This window comes from Podarcis tiliguerta (genome assembly GCF_965153285.1).
Source record: "Podarcis tiliguerta genome assembly, chromosome: 11".
In the NCBI taxonomy this organism is placed as follows: Eukaryota; Metazoa; Chordata; class Lepidosauria; order Squamata; family Lacertidae; genus Podarcis; species Podarcis tiliguerta.
The window spans coordinates 12,830,094-12,847,031 of NC_139544.1; the positions used below are offsets into that span (position 1 = coordinate 12,830,094).

The window sequence follows — 16,938 nt, forward strand, 5'->3', positions numbered from 1 at the left end:
CTTGACTTCCAGTACTTCCTGGAAACAATGGAACAGAGAAATAGAGCACAGTGTCATCTGCATACTGGTATTGTTGTTGTTGTTTAGTCATTTAGTCATGTCCGACTCTTCGTGACCCCGTGGACCAGAGCACGCCAGGCACTCCTGTCTTCCACTGCCTCCCGCAGTTTGGTCAAACTCATGCTGGTAGCTTCGAGAACACTCTCCAACCATCTCGTCCTCTGCTGTCCCCTTCTCCTTGTGCCCTCCTCACTAAAAATCCACTCTTGGCAGCTTCATGGAGATGTTAAATAACATGGGCAGGCACACATTTTTGGTGAAACCATACTTGGAGAGAGGAGTGGAACCGCAGAAAAGCCAAATCCCAACACCTTCAGACAGCCCAAGAGGGTAACATGGTCAGTATTATCAAAAACCGTGGAGCACTCCCTTTCCCAACAAATGTGACTGACCAAACACTGTATTTCAGTCTCAAAATGTGGTCTGAAGGCAGATTGAAATGGGTCTATATAATCAGTTTTCATCCAGGCACTGACACTGTCTCCACCTTTTCAAGTTGCATTTATATGCATTTGTGTACCCTTTTCTTGGCTGGGAACTTCATTGCAATATCAGGAGAACTTCACATTGGATAATTTTGAGCAGTGGTAGTTGCAGTAGAGAATCAAGAAGCCTTAAGAACCCAAGCAAGCAAATGCGATGTGCACAAGTTTATGAAAGCACCAAGCTGAAAGCACCCAGTGTGGTTGGTCAAGGGAGCTGTGGACTCAGAAAGGTTGAAAACCACTGCTATAAGGCACAACATTTTTATCCAGTGGTTTCCAATTTTCACATTGGCTAAAAATATAGTGTGATGTGCAGAAATACTAGTGCATTTGTACAGCAAAGCCACCATCAAACATCAAACCTGTTGCTACTTACAGTTTGCTAATTAAGAGGCCCAATTCAGAGCAATGCATGCAGAGGAAAAGGGAAGTTATGCGGCACTTTACTTACTGTAAATGAGGGTGGTGTCAATACAGTGCTCAGAAACCTAGCATGAATGCTACTTACAAGTTGCCAGTGAAGAAGGAAGAGCTTTCCTTCTGAGCAATGCAAAAATATTTATTTTTTGCATAAGCTAAGCAAAAATATGAGATGCCATCTTACTAGCTTGATCTCTGAAGATGGCAATGTCACACAAATCCTTTGGCTTATTATCAGCTCCCTCCTCTCTTGAAAAAATGTAGCCTTTATTTATTATTTGATATCTATGCTTAGCTGCAGCAGTAGACCACCAGCTCCATCCTTATTCAAGAAATGTAAGAACTGCCGCAGGGACTTACACCCATGACCAAGCTAACGGCATTCTGTTTCCTGACAATGGCAGCTACTACTGAGCATCTAGTAACACTGGATCTCACATTGCCCAATTAGTTTGAAGAGCTTCCTTGGGAGCACTTCAGAGTTTACTTTCAGCGCTATATATTGTTTATTTTATTTTATTTTATTATTTTATTTTATAATGGCCTGCATCCAAGGGCTTCACTGCAGTGGACATGATCTCATATTGTCTTCACAACAAACCTGTGGCCAGCAGAGGACTCTTCCCTTCACAAGCAGATGCAAACCACCGTCTGTCTCAGTTGCTGGAAAAAGACATGCTGGATCTAAGAAACCTGAGCACACAGTCTTTTATTCATACTTATTTATTTATTTGCAACTTTCATTAAAAAAATTTGGCAAGGCATAGTACAACATGTAAGGATACAATCAACAAAAGATCCATAAAAACATTAAAAAAAAACCTCCACACAAAAATAATAAATGCTGACTGGTTAAAAGAAAGCAAAATCATGTTGTAAAGGTCTACCTAAACAAAATGTTTTTTAAAGATGTCTGAAAGAAAGAAGGGGTGGTTTCTGGTAGAGAGTTGCACAGAGCAGGGCCTGCTAGACTAAAAGCTTGCTTCCTATTGAAGGTCAAGCTAGCCTTAAGGGGTGTGGAGGACCACCAGAAGGACCCCTTCAGAGGATCTCGGTGACCAAGGTGGAGCATAAGGAACCAGGTGGCCCCTAGTGTTGAACCTCAATTGCTTATGGCTTATGAATTACTGCAAATTCTTTGAACCTGACCCAATAGCAAATCAGCAACCAGTGCAGCTCTCAGCATCAGAGCATCATGTTGCTAGGAATCTGCTCCTGTGAACAGTCTGGCCTCTGTATTCTGCACTAATTTCAGCATCCAGATCAGATGCAATCTCATTAAGGTAATGAAGACTTGAGGTTAGCAATGCATGGACCACTGTGGTCAGGCTGTCACGGTCCAGGAGTGGAGTACTAGCTGGAGCTGCTGAAAAGCACTCCTGGCCACAAAAATCCCTTGTGCCTTCAGTGAAGGAGAATTGCAAGAAAATGTTGCTATTTCATGTTGCATGCATCTTATTCTCACAGTCCTGATTTTCAACTTCTCCTTTACCTCCAGTTTCACAAATCCCTTTTCATCTAGCCTGCCCAGTCCAGAGAAGTGGTATTTAACGTGCTCTCCGCTTGGCTTGTCTGAAAGCCTCAGGATATCTGCATGACTGAATATAATACAGAGTGACGTACCGCCAATTTACGATGCAGCTTTAAACTGCACAAACCCATTTGTGCCCCACAGTTATGAACCCTCAGAATCTGAACTGACCAGTTAACTTAGTACACATCCCCAATAGCCTCCCTCATCTCAAGGGAAAAGGCCTGCTGGCAGATCTATCTTTGAATGATGAGTGAGATGATAAAAATACAGGCATCCTGCTGGTGGAATGAATGAGTATTCAGAAAGCTGCATGGTGAAGGGTAGTAGAGGGAGAATTTGGACGTGGCACGAAATGACCACGGTTTTATTATTGATTTGATCTCGAAGTAAACTCAGAGCAGAAAAGCTATCCAAACCCTATAAAAGATGACATGCAGAGATTTGAAGAAAACCAGTAAGACAGCAAAATATATAGCAGAAGAACAGAACAGAAGCAATGGCGGGAGAGGGTCAAGAAAAAATAATGACCATCAAACTTTAGTTGGCGAGGGCATCTGGTGTGGAATTTGGGAAAATACTAAAGAAGGCAATACTTTGGCAACTCAAGTGCTAAGCCAATTAGGTAAAAAACCAGCAAACTGTATTGAGCATAGAAATGAACAGGCAACCAGCACACTCAGTTAACATAACACAGAAGCCACACTCCTCTTGCTACTGAAATTTGGTAGGGGACTTTTGAATATAAACATAGCAAGACTGCAGGTCTGAACACAAAATAATCTAGACTAGGATTTCCCAAGGATTTTTTTAAAAAAAATAAAACGGCCACTGTTTATATAAATACCACTCTCAGAACTTTCTGTGTTTCATCTCTTTGTGTCCTCCTAGTCTATTGATTGAATTTTTATTTTTTGAATTTATATACCACCCCATACCCACAGGTCTCAGGGTGGTTCGCAGAATAAATAATTCCCCCATGATGTGTCTATATTTCCATGGCACAGAATAACACTTCACATATCTGATAGAGTGGCCTGTACTCCATGAAAGTTTGTGCCATCATACATTTGTCGGCTTCCAAGATCTCACCAGAGATTCTTTGTTGTTTTTATCTAACACTAATAGACATTTATCAGAATATTGCAAACTGTGTCAGGGATAGTTGCCAGAATGTCCGTAACCTGTGCATTTCAGCGTTTTAATTTTCATTTGTACTGTGCATGCAATTTTAGCCATCACTTAATTAGGGGAAAAAATAGCACGACAGCATCTTTGTCTGTAACCACTTAGGCTCAGGGTAGGGAGGATGCAAGCCCACAGCAGGAGATATTATTCACATGTGGTTAAGCTAGCTGGACACTCTGTAGTCTTGCAGTTTCCGTTCTCATCACCAGCCCTTTTAAGCAGTATAATGTCTGATAACAATACAGGTGTTCTCGATGTTTTCTCCAGCATGCACATTACTGCTCTCGTTTTCTCTATATTTGAGAAATGAAGAAAACTCATATATGTTCTAACCATATGATGCATATGCAGAATCTTGAATCTGATGCACAGTCCCCTGAAGATCTCAAGGAATTGTGGAGTTCATTTGGACAAAGGTATTTCCAAAGCTAGGCTGTGCTCAACCCATTTAGGAATGTATACTGATCATGACTAGCAATTTGAAATATGTCCCAAAATAATAAACCAGTTCAGTATCAGATATAAAGGTAAAGGTACCCCTGCCCGTACGTGCCAGTCTTGACAGACTCTAGGGTTGTGCGCCCATCTCACTCAAGAGGCCGGGGGCCAGCGCTGTCCGGAGACACTTCCAGGTCACGTGGCCAGCGTGAGAACGCTGCTCTGACGAGCCAGAGCCGCACACGGAAACGCCGTTTACCTTCCCGCTAGTAAGCGGTCCCTATTTATCTACTTGCACCCAGGAGTGCTTTCGAACTGCTAGGTTGGCAGACGCTGGGACCGAACAATGGGAGCGCACCCCGCCGCGGGGATTCAAACCGCCGACCTTTCGATCGGCAAGCCCTAGGTGCTGAGGCTTTAACCCGCAGCGCCACCCGCGTCCCACAGTATCAGATATAGGCATTGGCATTATGTGCTTCACCTTCCTGTTCTAACTATGAACCAGGAAACTGTATTCTGCACCAGAGGAACTTTAGAGCAATGTGCACAGACAATCCCATGCAAAGAGCACTGCAGCTGAAATATATATATTTGAAATTATGCCCACAGTATCCTGAGAAAACACTAGTGGGAGCTGAATGTTGTCATCTCCAGCCTTCATTTTCTCCAGCCAAGCACCCTGTGCCCTCCCCACAGTCCCCTATTGTTCTCCATTTAACCATCTCCCCAAATCTCTCAAGTATTTTAATAATCCCAGATGTGATATTGTTGAAAATCTAAAATTATCCTGCCCATTTCAAACTGAACAGGTGCTTTTTTGGGGAACTTTTTAAAGTGCTACAGTTATAAACAAAATAAGACACCTGTCATTTAGACATCAAGAGTTTCCACCCTGCTATTACTACCAATGCTGATCATATTTTTAGGGAAATTCCCTGTTCTGCTTTACTAGAATATTTTGCCCTGCCCCGTTTTAGATTTGAAGGACACAGGTGAGCTGCAGAACGCTTCATATAATGCAAAGCAGCCATGGGTGGCATGATACACTGAGAGAAAATAATAAATAATGAACTTATGATTCTGCAAGTCTTTTCTACTTTTCAGCAATTACATTTTGCCATATTTTATGGTAGAATTACATTCTGTGGTCAGGGCTATTCTTAACGTGCCCCAAAACAAGTTACCTCAAGCAATATCATTCTGCATGCAAAATAGATGTTATCTGCACAAAATTTGTAAAAACGTGTATTTTGTTATTTGCACACGTTTTATAATGCTTGCTTATTTTCTGATATGGCAACAGCAAGGCCTGACTGATCTTACCACTGCCTAGCCCCCTCTGTGTGGGCAGTTTGTCACAGAAAAAAATTCTTAATTTTTTTTAAAGTCTGACCGAATGCATCCTTTTCAGCTCCGATTCTATATAATTATACCAAAGGAGCTCCTGTTTAGCAAGGCTGTGTCTTGACTTGAGTTAAGACTGCATGACTTGAGGGAGCACAAACATTTCAATAAGAGGATGGTATGATGGCAGATGGCAGTAAATTTAACACTGTGTGCACACTGAAGGGCATCACCCAAATTACTCATGCTAAGCAGGGTGAGGTCTCAGAATTAGCTCAGAAGTACAGAAGGGAAACATCTGTTTGTGGGCTGTCAATGAAATCTCTGCATAGCAGAGAAATAGGCAAACATACCTTTCAGGGTCTTTGAAGAACTAGAGAGGGAATGCATTTCAGAAATACATTTATGTAGCAATTAAATAATATAGCCTCAATGTCAAAACTGTTTTAATAGCTGGAGACAACTGTTTCCAGACATAATGAGCATTTCATTAATTTAGGGGTTGTTCACACAATAGTTTAATGTAAATGTGAACAGCAGGTTTGTGCAAAACCTCCATAATTTTTATTTTTTAAATGACCAGGAATCAACAGCTCCAGTATGCATGCATTGCCCTCACCCCACAACCCTGCTCTTGCACAATTCCTGGGGATGTGAAAGTGTGTACACATTGGCAAAGAAATACCTGAATGCATGCCTGTTGTTTTTTTAATGGTAATGGAGGGTAGGTATGTAATTGAATGTATGGGACATGCATATGCCACATAGATACATCCCATCAAGAACCACCCACTAGGGTATATGGGAAATATTGGCTTACAATTCAGATGCAGAACATTTAAAACAATCATCTGTGAACATACTTACACCTGTGTGCACATGGAAAAAACAGATCTGAGCTACTCATTGTATAAGATAATACCCCCATAGGGATACAGCCTCTGTCTCTTCATCCCAAACAGTTCATTTCCAGCACTGTAGATTTATCCTGCTTGTGGCACTCTTAACTTTTCAAATTACTAATTATTACACAATATCCAAGGGAGAAAGAAAGCAGCTCAACCTGCTGGATGGGAATTCTGCCTATTGGGAAATTTGGAAAAGGCAGGTCCTTAGTTCTTGCACAACCTAATCCACCTTTTCCCTCACTCACACCTTTGCAAAGAAGGAGTGGCTGGGAATACCCTGGCATTGTGGGAAATCGCTGCAGCTGGGGTAGCAAACGTACTTAAACTTAATTTCCAAGAGTAGCTGAAGCATGGAGCAATGTACTTTGCTGTTGTGGCTGAGGTTAGCTAGAAAGCACATATAAATGCAAGGACAATTGCCAAATTAACAATACAGTGCCCCCCCCCCCCAATTACTTCCTTGAACATCTGAAAGGTTGTGCTGTCCTCAGTTATCTATCATGCAGGCAAAGGAAGCTGCCACATAGATAGCAGAATGGATGAGGCCACTCATGAAGATATAATGCTTTGGCAGGCACATTTTAACTACAATCTAATATACTCGTCCAAAGGGGGGGGGTCTCCTAATTTCTAGATCAGGGATGTACAACTCTAACTCCCATCATCCGTGACTGGCTGGGACTGATGGCAAGTGCTGAGTCCAACAACATGAGGAGTGTGAGGTGGTCTCACAGTGTGATAGGTCAACCCAGTATTGTCAGGAGCAACTGCATATGTAAAGGTAAAGGGACCCCTGACCATAAGGTCCAGTCGTGGATGACTCTGAGGTTCATCTCGCTTTACTGGCCAAGGGAGCCGGCGTACAGCTTCTGGGTCATGTGGCCAGCATGACTAAACCGCTTCTGGCAAACCATAGCAGTGCACGGAAACACTGTTTACCTTCCTTACCTATTTATCTACTTGCACCTTGATGTACTTTCGAACTGCTAGGTTGGCAGGAGCAGGGACTGAGCAACGGGAAGTCACTCCGTTGCGGGGATTCGAACTGCCAACCTTCTGATCAGCAAGCCCTAGGCTCTGTGGTTTAGACCACAGCGCCACCCGCATCCCAGTATTGTTGGGAGCAACTGCATATGTATATACTTCCAACTCATATGCCTACTTCCTCCATTCAGATACAGGCATCCAAGCAAGTAAGACCCAAGGATGTTCACATGTTACAGGCATCACATGTTACAGGCATGCTGGATCACATGCACAAGTGCTGCTTTTGGCCCACCAAAGGGCTTAGACATGCCCAGTCTAACTGACAGACATCCCTTTTGGAAAAAAACACATTTTTCCCCCAGAACTCTCCTGGTATGCTCCAGGGCATATACTATCACCAGAAGGAGAATGTTCTACAGGCTGCATATGAACAAAATGAATTCAAGGAACTGCAGAAAGACGGGGAAGGGAGTCCGTTTAAATGTTAAAATGATTGTAAGATTAGATGTTTTGTTATATTTTACTATTCCCCGTTCCCTTGGCCAGGCGATGTGCTGATTTTACCTACTTGCTCTGGCCATCCTGCAGTGCCATCATTTTTATAAAAGACTTCCAACATTTACTAGAAGACACAATACCAGATAAATACAGTGCCTCCTCATGTTGAGATCTGCCCAGCCTTGGGGAAGCCCATATATTTTTCTGGAGCGATCCATGAAAATGGCAGGGCAATCCACCCTGTTTCCTTACAGAATTATTTTGTGTAGCAGGAAGTAGGGGGAATGGCTTTGGGGAATCGCCTGTTATTTTAACGAAGGAAAATAAAATTGTAAAATTAGTGAAATGTATGAATTTGAAAAGCATAAATATTTTTAAAATATGTATCTACTTTCAGTTCAGTATTTTTATTTATTCACTTGGTTTAGGAGGGGTGCAGCTGAGCACCTCACCTCACCCCATGACTTCAACGTTAAGAAGCACCAGATTTCTGGAGAAATCATAGAATCATACAGTTAGGAAGGGGACCCCAGGGGTCATCTAGCCCAACCCCCGCTGCCAGGCAGGAGCCAATCGCTGCGGCGTGCGCAGAAAAAGCAGAGCCTGCGCTTTTCCTTGGCATGGAAATAAAAGCGAGGGCAGGGAAGGGGAGATTCCTGCCGAGCGCAGAGGCGCCGGGGAAGCGGCAACCGGGTCGGGCCCCATCTTCCCCAGCGCCTCCGTCCCACTCGGGGTACCGAAAGCCCAAAAACACCCCCGCCCCCCCCCCCGTTAAACCGCTCTTAAGCAAATGAAGGCAGCTGGCCTTGGCGCCGACGAGGAAGTGCCGCTCTGCCGAAACCCAGCCGCTGAGGAAACTCGAAAATGAGGAAGCGGGCGCTCCAGTCATCCTGAACGGACCCGGGGCTCCTTCGGCGGGGCCCGGCAGGCGTGGCCCGCGAGAGACCGCCGAGCCCAGGCCGGCCTTCTTCGCCGCGGACACTCGGGCTGCTGCTTGGCGGAAAGGGCGCGACAAGCGGAGAAGAAGGCTCGACGGCTTGCGGGGCGGCGGCGGCGGCGCCTCGGCATCGAGCCTAGCCCAGGCAGGTGGCCGGCGGCCGGTCTCCAAGCCCCCGGTCTCTTCTATCCTCTCACCCCTACCCTCCGGCCTGGGAAGGCCGCGGCTCCTGAGGAGAGACAGGGACGTCACGTCAGTTTTCCCGCCCATTCCCCTCAGGTAAGAGACGCTTCTTCTCCCTCAGTTGAAGGAGGGACGGGGGGAAGGGTATGGCAACGAAGGGAGCCGCGGCTTGGGGCCTGAGGGCAGAGCCGGGTTTACGTATAAGCTAAACTAGCTATAGCTTAGGCCAAGGGCCCCCAATAAAAGGGGAAAGACCTTGGATGTACATTTCCAAAATATAAGATAAAAAACAAATAAAATAAAACCTACACACAGCAGCAGTGTTTTGTGTTGTGTAGGCTCCTGTGATGTAAGGAATGGGCCCTGCCTCCTAGCCTAGAACATCAATGGTTTGCTCATTTCTAGATATAGTGGTACCTCAGGTTAAGAACTTAATTCGTTCTAGAGGTCCGTTCTTAACCTGAAACTGTTCTTAACCTGAAGCACCACTTTAGCTAATGGGGCCTCCCGCTGCCGCCGCACCGCTGGGGCACGATTTCTGTCCTCATCCTGAAGCAGAGTTCTTAGCCTGAAGCACTATTTCTGGGTTAGCGGAGTCTGTAACCTGAAGCGTATGTAACCCGAGGTACCACAGTATAGGGTGCCTACATTCTGCATGTGCAAATAGCTTTAGATACCTATGAGGTCCATAAATCACCATATATTCAACACACACACAAAACGACAATTTGTTGTTGACAAAGGACAGCTGGACGTATAAAGGGCCCCATTACCTTCAGTAGCTTTAGGGCCTCATCAACCTCAATCCGGCCCTGTCTGAGGGGGTCGCTCAGCTGAAGAAATTCACGTGGGAAAGAGCTGGGTGGGGGGAAGGGGGGCAAGAGCAAAGTGGTACATCTCCCCCCCCCCCCCGCCACCATAAGTAAAAGTAATAATATTTATTTATTTATACTCTGCCCATCTGGCTGGGTTTCCCCCGGTACTCTGCCCATCAGAATATTAAAAACACAATCAAACATCAAACACTAAAAACTTCCCTAAACAGGGCTGCCTTCAGATGTCTTCTAAAAGTCAGATAGTTGTTTATCTCCTTGACATATGATGGGAGGGCGTTCCACAGGACTGGTGCCACTACCAAGAAGGCCCTCTGCCTGGTTCCCTGTAACCTCGCTTCTCACAGCGAAGGAACCGCCAGAAGGCCCTTGTAGCTGGACCTCAGAGTCTGGGCTGAACGAAGGGGGTAGAGACGCTGCTTCAGGTATACTGGGCCGAGGCCATTTAGGGCTTGAAAGGTCAGCACCAACACTTTGAATTGTGCTCAGAAACATACTGGTAAAAAGGCAAAGGACCCCTGGACGCAAGAGTCCATACCCAGCAGGCATTAATCGGGCCAGAAAGAAAGCCACAAGGGGCAGTGCATGAATAGCAGGGTTATTTGGCACCTCAGCATTACATTGGACCTGGGTGAAAAAAGGTAAAGGACCGCTGAACAGTAAAATACAGTAAGAGGTGACCATGGGGTTGCAGGGGTCATCTCGCTTCAGCGGCATTTGTCCACAGACAGCTTTCCAGGTCATGTGGACAGCATGACTAAACCACTTCTGGTGCAACGGGACACTGTGACGGAAACCAGAGCGCACAGAAACGTATTTTACCTTCCCGCCGCAGCAGTACCTGTTTATCTACTTGCACTGGCATGCTAGGTTGGCAGGAGCTGGGACAGAGCAACGGGAACTCACCCCATCATGGGGATTTGAACCGCCAACCTTCCGATCGGTAGCCCCTATCTGGACAGGGATAGCCTAACTACTGTTGACCATGCTCTGGTAACCTCAAGGTCAGATTACTGCAAAGGACTGCCTCTGAAGACAGTTCAGAAACTGCGGAATTCAGCTGCCAGGTTGCTCACTGGAGCAAGACGGTTTGAGCATATTACACCGATCCTGGTCCGACTGCGCTGGATACCATTTAGTTTCTGAGCCCGATTCAAAGTGCTGGTTTTGACCTATAAGGCCTTAAACTGCTCAGGACCACAATACCTCAAGAACCGCCTCTTTCCTTATTAACCAGGCCTTTGGTTGATCCGATTTACATCCTATGCCCCTTTAAAATGTTCTTTGGGGGGAGTGTTATTGGGTTGTTATTTTGATTATATGTATTGTAGTTTTATATTTTTATTTTGTTCTGTGAACTGCCCTGAGACCTCCGGGTATAGGGTGGTATGTAAATTCAATAAGTAAATAAATAAAAGCAATAAGGACACATTCTACAAAAAACAAAGCAAAAAAAAACGCCTCTTGCAGCCATTCCTGCTTCTCTGTGCAAGTCTGTGGTCATTCCTTTTTTGGTTGTTCCTCCTTGTAGTTCCCTATAGCAAAATCTGAGCAAAAAAAACAAAACTAAATGCTTGGAAGGATTTCATAATTTCTTCACTTGGTTTCGGTCTCAACAATATTGCAGTTTATTCGTTTTGAAAGAAGCATGAATATTTTTATTTTAATAACAGTATGGTAAAGTTTGGGGGGAAAGGGAAGGGGAGCTGGACATGGGGGGGGACCCAACCCTGTCTTTTGTGACACTCTTGTGCAGACTTTAATTTGGTTAAGACTGTTGAATGCAAAACAGAATTCAGGTTTCACTACTGGGGCAAAGGAACATCATGTTTGTTTCTACATTGTAGAAGTTTGCTTGAAGTGAAACATCAACTGCATCATTTTTAGAAGGTGCATTTGGGTTAGCCACACTCCATTATGAAACTTTCAACTTCTGCTACATGCAGTCAGTGTGATAAACGGGGAAATATTTACAGGGCTGACTCTCCCCACTCCTTTGTGCTTCTTGTGTGAAGAAATAAACAATCTAATTCAGCCATGCCCTTATTTCTGTATGTTTTTATTTATTGGACATATTGGTCACTTTTTAAAAACAATATGTAAACTCAAAGTGACCTACAATTATTTAGTCTAATGCAACTAAAATATAGCATCATGGAACTGCCTTGGTCCAATTGGTTCAAATCAGTGCTGTAAAATGGTTAACTGGGAGCTGGCAATTTCAACATATCACAACAGTGTTTTAACAGCTAAACAGGCTCCCAGTCTTTCTGGACCAAATTCATTGTCTTGGTTTTAACATTTAAAGCGCTTAACAGGCTGGGACCAGGATATCTGAAAGATCATCTACTCCCATATATACTTATCCAGACCTTAAGATCCTCTTCAGAGGACCCATGAAGTGAAACAGGTGGTACCAGGGAGAATGTGCTCCTTCAGAAGGGCCACAGTACAGTGGTACCTTGGGTTAAGAACTTAATTCGTTCTGGAGGTCCGTTCTTAACCTGAAACTGTTCTTAACCTGAGGTACCACTTCAGCTAATGGGGCCTCCCGCTGCCACCACACCACCACCGCACAATTTCTGTGCTCATCCTGAAGCAAATTTCTTAACCCAAGGTACTATTTCTGGGTTAGCACAGTCTGTAACCTGAAGCGTCTGTAACCCGAGGTACTACTGTATTTTCTTCAAGGCCATTTGGGCACCAGGTTTAGTTTTCCAGTCCTTTTGTTTTACAAACTACCGGTTTGTTTAGTGTTCTGAACTACTGGTTTTGTTTTTCTCTTTGCTAGCAGCTTTTATTCTGGAACTTGGGATGTTTTAAGATACTGTGTTTTTAATAGTATCATGTAAGCCACCCATAGAATACCATATTTTTCCATGTATAAGATGCCCCCATGTATAAGACGACCCCTATTTTTTTAGCCCCAAATTAAGAAAATGAAACCTTAAAATAGAAGTGAAAATCTGGATGATTGGTGATGGCAAGTTGTTGATCTTTTGGGGGGCAATTGCCCTCAAAGTTTCCACCATGAGGTGCATGCAGTGCACCGTGGTGCAGAAGGAAAGGCAGCGACTGGGGCTCCACAAGCTCCCCCTAGGTGGCAGCTGCTGCTGCTGTTGCGGGGAAGCAGGCTCCCAAGCAGGAAGCCAAGGTAGAGCCGGAGGAAGGCAGCAGCCGCTCTGCATTGGGGCCATGCCGTTGAGCAAACTGAGCTGAGGAAGGTGATGAGCGGGCTGGGAGCAGGGTGGGAGTTTGAGAGGGGGAAAAGGAAAGAAGGGCAAGGCAAGGTAGCTGAAGCAGCTCTCGGCGGCGGCGGCTGCTCTCGATCCGGTGGTCGAGCCAGTGGTGGCTTCAGGAGGCGAGCCAGTCGCCAGCATGCAGCCCGGGGGGGGGGGGAGAGAGAAAGGTGGGGTGGTCTCAGGAGGGACGGCCTCAGCCTGCCCAAGCCAAAATCCCAGGCATATGCTTAAATATTTTAAAAATTCCCCCAGATGCCCTGTCCCATGTACAAGATGACCCCCATTTTTTAATAGCAAAAAACCTCGTCTTATGCACGGAAAAATACGGTGATATTACTGGGCTGCTTTTTATAAATACAATAATAAAATATATAAGTAAACCTTAGGACTTGATGGTTGCAATGTGCTCTATACAGGGTTACCCTTGCACCCAGTACAGAAGCTACAACTGGTGCAAAATGCAGCAGCTAGCCTGCTGATGGAGACAGGCCATGGCCAGCACACAGCTGCAGTGCTTAAAAGCTTGCACTAGCTGCTCATGCATTACTGGTAGCCAGATTCAAAGTTCTCGTATTAATTTACAAGGCCCTCCACAATATGGGTCCAGTAGATCTTAAGGACTGCCTGATCTTTTATATTCTGGCCCAATTACCAAGATCTATGCAGGAATCTCTGTTGGTGGTTCCCAATGATTCAGAGGCACAGCTCATAACTACTAGATGTGCATTCAGTGTGCTGTGTCCAAGCCTGTGGCACTCCCTCCCAGCTGAAATTAGACAGGCACACTCCTTCCTAGCTTCAGGTGCATGTCGAAGTCTGTCTTCTTCCAGCAGACCAGGTTTTATGATAAAGCTTTAATGTTTTATTATCCTGTATTTGTCCTGCGTTTGTTTTCTGTAGATTTTTTTTATGTACACTGCCATGAAATGTGAACAATTAAGTGATACATAAAGGTCTTCAACAAATGAATAAAAGATAGAATGTAGCTAGACGTCCCAGATGGGGTTGTAAATCCCAGTTTGCACCAAGAGAGACATCTAGCAATTAAGTCTTACCTGAACAGTACAGTGCATATGTGCATTATCCTGTTTATGATTTCCAATCCGAAAAGATAGAAATCAGTGTGCAGAAATCTTGTTTCTGCATGTAGATCTTTCTTGTTGAATGATGGTGAATATGTTTAAACAGTATAATTTTATTCCTTGTCAAAATAAAAACTGAACTCAAGAATTAGAACACTTCTGATGGGAGGAGCAAATATTCTGCATTTAACAACGGAGGTTATTTGCCCCTCCCAAGTCAGTCTTAGCTTGGCCAGAACCTGGACAAGTTACTAACCAGGAAACCTGAGTGAACTCTTCTGAGCTTTCCAGAGGGAGTTTGAGATAGAAGCATAATAAACAGGTAAATAACATCATTGGAGAGTAGATAGATAGATAGATAGATAGTCACTTCAGCAGGGGGTGCCTAGTTCTGTTCTAAGGGGCTTTCTTGTATTTATTGTAATCTGCTTTTCAAAACCGAAAGGGCCAGTTACAGGATTCACTTCTCCATCTGTAAAAGTTGCAATATAAAGAGTGGCCGTAATGCACGTAACAGATTACAACAACGGCAGGAACAGCAGAAAGAAAGGAGGAGGGGAACCTTTAATACTGATTGTTAAAAAAAAAGACTGGCAAAAAATTAGTATTCACTTGTGTTTTTTACAAAACAGAATGACTTTTGTTCCATTGTGATAGAAGTATTGTAAAATTTATCCAACGCCACTTTAGGAAAAAAAATAATGAGACAGCTATTTAGTTTAAGCTGGCATGAATCCCAGAGATAAAGGGAACAATGTTGAAAGGAAGGGATAGAATTAACATTGTACTAGGAAGACACTTATTATAAAATTACACAATTTAAAACAGTAAGTACATAAACATTTTTAACACTGCATTTACAAACCTTAATAAAGGTATTTAGCATACTTTCTAGTAGGATTGCTAACTATATACAGTGGTACCTCGGGTTATGTTACCTTTGGGTAAAGTAATTTCGAGTTATGAACGCAGCAACCCTGGAAGTGTATACTTCCGGGTTTTGCTGCACATGCATGCGCAGAAGCACTCTATCATGCCACACGCGTGCAGAATCGGTACCTCCGGATATGGACTTTTCGGGGTAAGTACAGACCCCCGGGACGAATTAAGTTCGCATCTGGAGGGTCCACTGTATTATAGGGCTCTACAGAAAATACTCCCCTAAACAAAATTTCCTAGAGGTCTAGACACAAGCATGAGTGAAATATAGCACAGCAAGTTTCAGGTATGTTACATTATAGATCCACAGATGAACAGATCTGATAGTTACGTGGCTGGTACTCAACCAGAGATGTCTCATTTAATAATTGATTTGGGTTAGGGAGATACAGCACCTTTCTACATAATATTCCACATGGTTGTCTACTAGCATTGACAGGAAAGGTACAGTTTGAAAGCAGAAAGACAGGGGAACAGAACAGCTGGCACAAATCCAGCAAAAATTATTAGCAGGTAAACCCTGCTAAAAGTTCACCTCCACTGCTGTCAATATGACTTCATTCAATTCCATTGCTATAAATATGGTTTACCTTTGGTTTGTAGAACCTACAGCTTTCCATCTAGGAGGAAACACTTTCCTCCATGGATCTGAGGACCAGACCACACACCTGACATAAGAGATCTGTGACCAGATCTCTTGATATTGTGGGTTTTAAACTTTAAAACAGGAGATTCTGAATTTGACTGAAGGCATGTTTAACCTATCCTCACTGGTAGTATTAGCCCTTCCCCCAGATACAGATACACAAAGATCTGAATGATCAACAGTAACCATGGAAGATGGAACTAGGAAACCCCGCTCAGGCCTCTACAGTGAGCAATAGCTTTGAAATGTCCAACCTAGACTTTTTGTTTGAAATTGATTCAACATTGAAATTGAGTAAACATTGGAACCCCTGGAGTCTCTTGCTGTTCAGAGATTGGGGTTGCACAGAATAGTATTAACAGTTCTGCTCAACTTTTGCCAGATTTTCCTATCATTGCCCCACATCCTATTGCATTCCTAGTGTATGAACCCTGTCAAAACACTGTAAAGAATAAGTTCAATGAACTGTGCTAGCAGCTGAAGAGATTATATGGCAGCAGAGGAAATCTGAGAATTAAAGCCACTTCACTGAGTGGAGGACATTTTATTTATTTACAATTCCCTGGGCAGCTTACAGTAAAAAAGAATTTAAATACAACAGATCTTGAAGTGAGTGCCAGTGATAGGAACCCCTTTCAGATAGTAGTCAAGGATGTGGAAGTGGGATTGTGTATGCTTGACTATACATTCATTGCACAGGATTAAAAAGAGCACCTGTGCATGCAAAACATTCCTGTGCACAGGTTTCCCGACTGCACGGAAAGAGCCTGCTGCTTTTACAGTCGTACACATGGGGCTGTTTCAAACCTTATACTGAATACATGAAGGCCGAGCACACGCAATCTTACTTTGAGCCTCATGCATTCATCCAAGTTCTGAACAAGGCCAAAGTTTGGGTGTGCAATGCTCTGAATAGTACTTAGGGGTTGGTAAGGTTGGTCTTTGCAAGGGTGCAGGCCAGGAGGAAGGCGCAAAAATTGTGCCTCTCTTGGAACTTCAGCTGAGGAATCTGGATGCCGGTTTGGGCTGTCTCAGCAGCTGCAGGGTTCCCTTACCTGTCCCTGTGAGGGCTTCTCCCCACCCTCTGATCCCCCTTGCTTGCCCTAAGATCAGCCTTTCAGCTGATGTTGTAACTGAGAAACATCAGGCGAGGCTCTTAATTTACGATAGCCAAGTCGCTTTTTCCTGGTTTCCCGGCTTGACCAATTTCCAGCATG

General features: G+C 44.1%; 1 protein-coding gene across 6 annotated transcripts in view; it reads left to right on the forward strand.

The window, feature by feature from the left end:
- Positions 1-8,315: 8,315 nt before the first annotated feature.
- Positions 8,316-16,938, forward strand: part of SYK (spleen associated tyrosine kinase) — a 37,073-nt gene continuing 28,450 nt past the window's right edge. For 2 of the 6 annotated variants that reach the window (XR_014503062.1, XM_083404006.1), the window contains exon 1: positions 8,316-9,075. The gene's annotated coding sequence lies outside the window, so the exon portion shown is untranslated. Of the gene's footprint in view, positions 9,076-14,355; positions 14,459-16,938 lie in introns of those variants that run through there. The other 4 variants (XR_014503063.1, XM_083404008.1, XM_083404009.1 and 1 more) reach the window with 3 other exon arrangements.